The sequence below is a fragment of the Schistocerca americana genome, chromosome 3 (genome assembly GCF_021461395.2).
Source record: "Schistocerca americana isolate TAMUIC-IGC-003095 chromosome 3, iqSchAmer2.1, whole genome shotgun sequence".
Lineage (NCBI taxonomy): Eukaryota > Metazoa > Arthropoda > Insecta > Orthoptera > Acrididae > Schistocerca > Schistocerca americana.
Genome location: NC_060121.1, coordinates 679,970,459 through 679,977,817, shown reverse-complemented (window position 1 = coordinate 679,977,817; position 7,359 = coordinate 679,970,459). Strand labels below are relative to the sequence as shown.

Sequence of the window (7,359 nt, the reverse complement as noted above, 5' to 3'; positions counted from 1 at the left end):
TATCTTAGGCAATTTATCTATCCATTCCATGTATTTTAGTTAACTTTCTTCTAAAACTGAATTCGCTTTCGGTAGTCTCTTCTGCTACAATCCAGATGGTTGGTGAAAATTATGTGATAAAGACTGGGAATTAGAAGCGACGCTGCACGACCGACCCTTTCTGACTTATACAAGACATTCTAGTAAAGTAGTCCGTGCATTTCCTGGCATAAAAATCTGTGGTTTACACTGTGAACAGTCGTATCCTCCATTCTTTAGCAACATTCTCGTCACTTAACATTTTTGTTGAAAACACTTCTTTATTTACGGAGTGTATACAACGACTTCTGTAGTTTTGCCTCCAAGTGAAAAAGTATATCAATTTTATATACGAAGTTGAGATTTCAGTAATCTGTATTTTTTTCATCTACTTTCATCATTCTTGGTTTTGTTAATCGTTATTCGTAATTACTGAGTGCACTCTAAGACAAAAAAACTACGCACTGCGAAGAAATCTTCAGAATGAGACGGAAATCGTTAGACGTGATTTAAATGTGCAGATAACGAAAGGAATGAAAATTTATTATTTATTCAAGAGAATAAACATGAATGATTGAGCAAGTCAATAACGGATTTGTTTCCCTCTGACCTTTCTGCAAGTAGCTATTCACCTTGGCACTGATTCTTAGAATATTTGGAAGTCCTCCTGAGGGATATCGAGCAAAATTCTCTCCACCTGAAGCTTTATATCGTCAAAATCCCGAGATGACACAAGTGCCGTTCTCATAATTCTCCGAATTTTCTCTGTTTGGGAAAGATCCAGCGACGTAGCTAGCCAACGTTATCTGATACAATCCGTTCACAGGTAGCACTAGTCATCAGTTTCAAAAACGAGGCACTTAAGTACAAATATCCGCCGAATTTCAAATGCTACCAATTTTTAAAATTTCAATTCACGAATGATTCGTTCATAGATATCAAAGCCAAATGGACGTTGATGATTCCTAATTATTCATACAGCCATGAAACATTATTGTAACTTAGCTTACAGCAGCTGCAATGTAAACACAGGCCCGCCCTGACCGCACGCTGCCTGACAAATGAGCCCCGCACAGCGGGTGTACGTTGGGATGCCAGCAACATTTTCTTAAGTTGAAGGCCACAACCTAACGGATATAAATTCAGAGTTATTCAGAGTATAAACTCAACTCGAACAGGAACACTAAGCAGTGTGGCTGCGGTTGGAGGAAATAGCGCGAAAGACAGACAGCGGGGAACTGCCGAGTGAATGTACTCCAAATGACGTAAAAACCCGCCTAAGAAAACCGACAGGTCGCGATAAAGTGGGGCCCAATCCCGGGTAGCACGTACTAGCAATGAGGTACAGAAGATTATTAACGCATACGCTATGCACACCGCCAACCTTCGAAACAAGCTTTCTTTTGTACACGACGCTTTACACCGGCTAATGGTTCACTAACACCGCGAATACATAATGTTAACACGTTAAACAAATTATAATAAGATATCAGCATATGAATCACTCTAAAATATCTACCAGATATTGGATTCTCATTGTCCTTCGAATACCACGGAGACACGGGCGTACGTACCCAAGAAACAGAAGGAAGGCAGACCAAAATAATAGTGAATACTGATCTGACAGCTCGGTGCCCTTCTGATAAATCTCAGCTCAAGTTACGATGGTACACAGTAACTTACAAAGGGTAACATGACCCAAACGGCTGACACTGGGGCCAAGAGACCCCACGGAAAGCTCATACTGCCCAGCAAACCAACCGCCACAACCGGAGCCGCCACAGCAGAGGGCGCTGCGCTCCAGCAGCAACATCTTAGTCTAAGACCATAAGAACAGTGGTATCGATACATCGCGAGAAAACCCCCACGGCTCACAGTGAATACAGAATTACGCTATTACGTAGTATTTTATCAGTTTATTAAAGATATTGATTTAACATTAACTTTTCTAATGGGCTACTGGTTTTTTTCAAGCATTAGCCTCTCTTGAATGAAATTTTCACTCTGCAGCGGAGTGTGCGCTGATTCGAAACTTCCGAGCAGATTAAAACCGTGTGCCGAAACGAGACTAACCCTCAGCAATTATACATACTAACCAATATTGAATAATATTCATGTGAATATCGTGAACAGGAAACAAATGTAATCCAATAGTCATTTTGATTAGTTTCATAATAGATTTCACACACCAAATACATTAATCTTCATCTCTCATCAAATTTAATTTCTTAATGTTCTACAATGTGTTCATCTGACGAAAACGGTGAGCTACATGTAACCTTTTTCTTTTTAGTTTCTTCACTATTTTCCTTCTCATTAGTATCTCCTTTTGGTGGTCTTTTTGAGCAATTTTCCTTTCTTTTATTATCCCTCTTTCTTTGCAGGTTCAGTATTTGGATACAGTTGCTGGTTAACTCTTAAAATTCATGGTTTCATCACTGAAAGGAATAGGTGATTTTCTTGGAAAAGTTTTGTTGTGTTTGCTTAGGAGAAGTCAGTTTTGAGGTTGTAATCTTGGAAATGTCGAGTTTAGTTGGGGTGGAGTTCGAAGTTGGTCTTTGAAGGACTGTGAGATTCTTATCTTCCATTTGTTGGTGGAGACCGTATATTACGGAAGATAAGCGATCTGGGATTGCCATCTTCTTCATGGGTTTTTTCCATATGACTAGAAGGTATATGTAACAGTGTACCATCTCTCCAACATTAAAACAGCTGAGCCATCTCTCCCTAGTAACACTGGTCCATCTGAAACAAGTTTTTGGAATTACGAACCAATTCTATCTTCAGGTAGCAAACTCGGTGGCCAATTTAAGTTAGTTTCATGACTAACAATTTGCCAAGCTCGGAGTAAATAGAAAAACTACATCAATACTGTGCAATGTAAGCCTTAATATTAAAATTATGTAAGTTTTCGGGTTAACATAACAGAAATTGTGATTTTTCTCCAGAACTAGCTGAAAATGATAGTAACACACTTAAGCACCACGTTTGTTCACAGGAGAGCTTCCTTGTAAGTAGTGGGAGCCACTCTATAGTGGCGTCTTTGTTAAATACGCCAGTAGTTGGTCTCAGTCAGTGGTCCAACTCTCCCGGACTATCCCTTACTTTTTTTTTCTTTGCTTTAAGAGGCTCACGAACTATTACTCGCACTGGAAACTGTATCTCTGAAGGACTTTTACGCTGTGATGACTGAGAATGATAATTATATTTAATTTTCCCCTCCGGCGTGCGGGCTGGCCACGCCGTTTGAGGCACCACGTCAGGGATTGTGCGGCCCCTCCCGCCGGAGGTTCGAATCCTCCCTTGGGCATGGGGGTGTGTGTGTTGCTCATAGCATAAGTTAGTTTAAGTAGTGTGTAAGTCTAGGGACCGATGACCTCAGCAGTTTGGTCCTTTAGGAACACACACACATTTGACTATTTATATGCCGCCTCCCCTCACTTAAAACCCGCATCTCGTGGTCGTGTGGTAGGGTTCTCGCTTCCCACGCCCGGGTCCCCGGGTTCGATTCCCGGCGGGGTCAGGGATTTTCTCTACCTCGTGATGGCTGGGTGTTGTGTGCTGTCCTTAGGTTAGTTAGGTTTAAGTAGTTCTAAGTTCTAGGGGACTTATGACCACAGCAGTTGAGTCCCATAGTGCTCAGAGCCATTTGAACCATTTTTTTGTCTCCTTTCTTTACTTTCCCATACATTGAAACTGGTTATTGCACTGAATGATAATTTATTATCTGATTTCGTGAGAACACGAAACAGAAAGCAACGAAGCTTGAATCACATATCGTTTGTATTAATAATCATAAGATGAAAGAGTCACTTACATTTCCGTATTTTCTTTCTTTCGCTAAGGATAGAATCAGATTTCTTATACTAAAACTGGACAGCTGGCAAATTGATAACAATAGTTTATCATTGTGACCTGAAGTTATGTTCTTCACCACATAGTTCAGTTAGGCATTACCCCTGTCTGATAAATTTACATTTATCCAGTTTACTATAGCAAAAAGTTCCATACTGTGTGTGGTAGGAGGCACTCAGAATTCGCGAATCATTTCCTCTCTTTACTTTCATATTTTCAGACGGTACGCTGCATTAACGGTCGGCATAGCCTCTCTATTTGAGTACGATGTTCTCTCAGTAACATTCCCGTGCTTATTGCATGGGACGGATGTTGGAGGAAGTAACACATCTTAATTATTATTGGAACGTGGTATCAGGAGTGGTGAGAAAGGCTGTCTGCGACGCATGCTGTGTTTCTCGTCTCGTCTCTCTGTGGAATTACAGGGAATCTAACTACCGCTGAACAAGGAAACGCGATCTCTACTGACCCACGTTGTTCCCTAGCGCTCTAGAGATAACAAGAGGCGATGACCGGCTTCAGTCGAAAACAGATTCCTTAGTTAGATACCTATTATGACGTGAAACTCATTATCACTTTGCTGTGTCTGTGATCACTAACTGTACGTAGCTCGTAGACATATATTCGTGAACTTTATCAAGCACCATACATTCAGACGAATTTTGCAAAGCACTATTGTTTGTTATGCAAAGCAGCAATAAGCACTCCGTCTTCAGGTCTCAAGTATCCCATCGGGACCACCCGACAGCCGTGTCATCCTCAGCTGAGAATACGGATAGGAGGGGCGTGTGGTCAGCACACCACTCTCCCGGTCGTTATGATGGTTTCCTTCGATCGGATCCGCTACTGCTCGATCGAATAGCTTCGCCATTGGCATCACGAGGCTGAGTCTAACCCGAAAAATGGCAACAGCGCATGGCGTCCCTGATGGTCACCCATCCAAGTGCCTGCCACGCCCAACAGCGCTTAACTTCGGTGATCTGACGGGAACCTGTGAATCCACTGTGGCAAGGTCGTTGCCCAAAGCAGCAAGAGTGGGGATTATAGCAAATACTAGAGTTCTGCCGGCGAAGATGCTTATGGAATGACAAGATCCTTCTCATACGTAGCTCAATCTCGTTATTGGTTCTCCCTCCCTCACAGCTATATCTGTTTGGTTATTGTACCTTCAATCATTACAGCAATACACTCATAGGTACTTGACGGTGGTATTAATCAAGTGACCTTTCTTTATTATATAATACAGTGAGTTTCGTAATTCCGGTCTATACCTCTCGAGGTCGTACGTTGAAAGATGCAGATAAAACAGAGGCGTCGCAGCTCTTAGCACAGTCACTCGCATTTCGTAGGATGGGGATCAACCCTCAAGACAGGTCATGCAGATATAAAATTTCTCAGATTCACGACGTCTACCAAGGGGAATACTTGGATATTCCCATGTAAGTGGACGTGGACGATTTCATTCCATCTCCAGCCTTGCCCTGCATTAACTTTTGCTCCGTCGCCAAACACTGACGACATTGTAAGTTATGATACAACGACGCTGAAAAGTGCTTGATGTACAACCAATCGTTTATGTCATTCCTATCACCGGAAAACCAGGTATTCCTCCGACAACATACCGAAGTTTAATACAATATTTATCTCGTAGCCCCACAATACGGTACACATCAATCTATTCCCAGTTTCGCCAAACGTTAACTCATCATGTTTTTGGACGGGAAGTGTGCAGACACGTTTCGGAATTACATTTCGCCATGAATATCACTGGTGTACCTTTCATAACCCTACCATGAGAAGCTGTGGGAACCGAAACTAAATGAATTAGATACAGCTACCTGTATGTCTACTACACACTGCTTATGTACAACACTCACAGCACGAACCAACACATTATCCATGCGCCTGACTACTTACACAAAGATTCTGGTATCAATACTTATTAAAAAACTGGATATATGTGGATTACGAATATATGTGTTTATGCATGCACATATGTTCCACAAAAATCGCAGCATGGCTGCGGAACGCCTATCTATCAAAGCGGTGGGCATCTGGGGGGGGGGGGGGGGGGGGGAGGTGTGTAGGCCACGACATTCATGCATGTCGGAAGCTACATTTCATCGTACTTCTGAACACAGGCTCTGCAAAATCATATCTGTCCGGTAAAACCGGTAAAACTACTTTCATTTAAAATGTCCCCTCTGCATGGGAATAAACATATGAATGTACGAGTGCAGGTTGTAGAAACGTGGTTGACAACATATGACACTTTGGTATGGCCAACAGTCGTACCCTGACAGCCTAATGAACTTACTGCTCATGATAAGCGGGAAATACGGGTTCGAATCCCAGTCAAGCACAAATTTTCACTGTAATTGTGATGATTATCCACATTCGTAACTGCTAATTTATTTTATGTATTTCACAATGGCCGTAGTCGCCAAAGTTGAGAGAGGAAAATTTACTCTCACCTATTTTTTGCATGCGGAAAATTGTTAATGATTTTATTACAACCTGACGCACCTTGAGCAAGACTGTAGAAAGTTGATGGCTTGAGCAGACATTGGTGGAGCATGGCGCTAAAAGCATGAGGTATTTTTATAATTCTTAGTCTATACAAACGGCTTGTGAGGACTTGAAATCAATTGGCGGCGAGCCCATCCCTTAGTAATTATTACTGAACAGGTGCACAGCCGTACAGGGCAGACAGGGCAGCCCCTCATCGCGACCGGACTCAAGCAGAACAATGCCACAATACCTGCCATGTCGCTAGCAGAAGGCCTGGATGGGGGTGACGGTCTGAAGGACCAAGTCTACACAGTGGATTCATGAACCGAGTATTGTGTACAGAGCCACACATAATAAAAATTCACCTGTTTTCGTGTTCACCGATAGTGCAAATAAGCCAATGAACCATTTCCCTCGGCCACCTCGGTTGTATAAGAAAACTCTGGCGTCTGAGGAACGTCTAGAGATAAAATCTTTATTACACCTCATAACTAGGACTAACAAGCTGAAAGGTACACACGATTTAGATAAGGATCTTTGACATTGTATCTGTTCGCTTGTTGCTGTGGGAAGAGACACTATTTAGGAAAAAATCATCACCTCCCCCTTTACGAAAAGTAAATAAGCCAGAAATGGGCGGTTTATTTTTTTCAGAAACGCAGATTTCTAGTTAAAAATCACCACCACCCTGCGCGAAAACTTAAAAAAGCCAGAAATGAGAGGATTCTTTTTCTCAGAAACACAGGTTCCTTAACACTCGCACTGGTTCGACATGAGTTTGCGCTGTTGGGTGAGACGGGGGATTTCGGGCCTCTAGAGCCTTGTGATTGGCTCAATACTGGGAGAAGGCGGTGTCGTTCGTGTACATTGCGGGAAAACAGATTTTTTTTTCTGGAGAGATGAGAAGCACTTGGGTGTGGGACTTTGGTCTGGTAAGCACTTCTTCTGGTCGAGGCTCTGGCATGTGTGGTTGGT

The 7,359-nt window shown here is 42.4% G+C and overlaps 1 pseudogene; it reads right to left on the bottom strand.

The window, feature by feature from the left end:
• Nucleotides 1-4,776: 4,776 nt before the first annotated feature.
• On the bottom strand, nucleotides 4,777-4,894 carry LOC124607897 (annotated as a pseudogene).
• Between the last annotated feature and the right edge of the window lie 2,465 nt (nucleotides 4,895-7,359).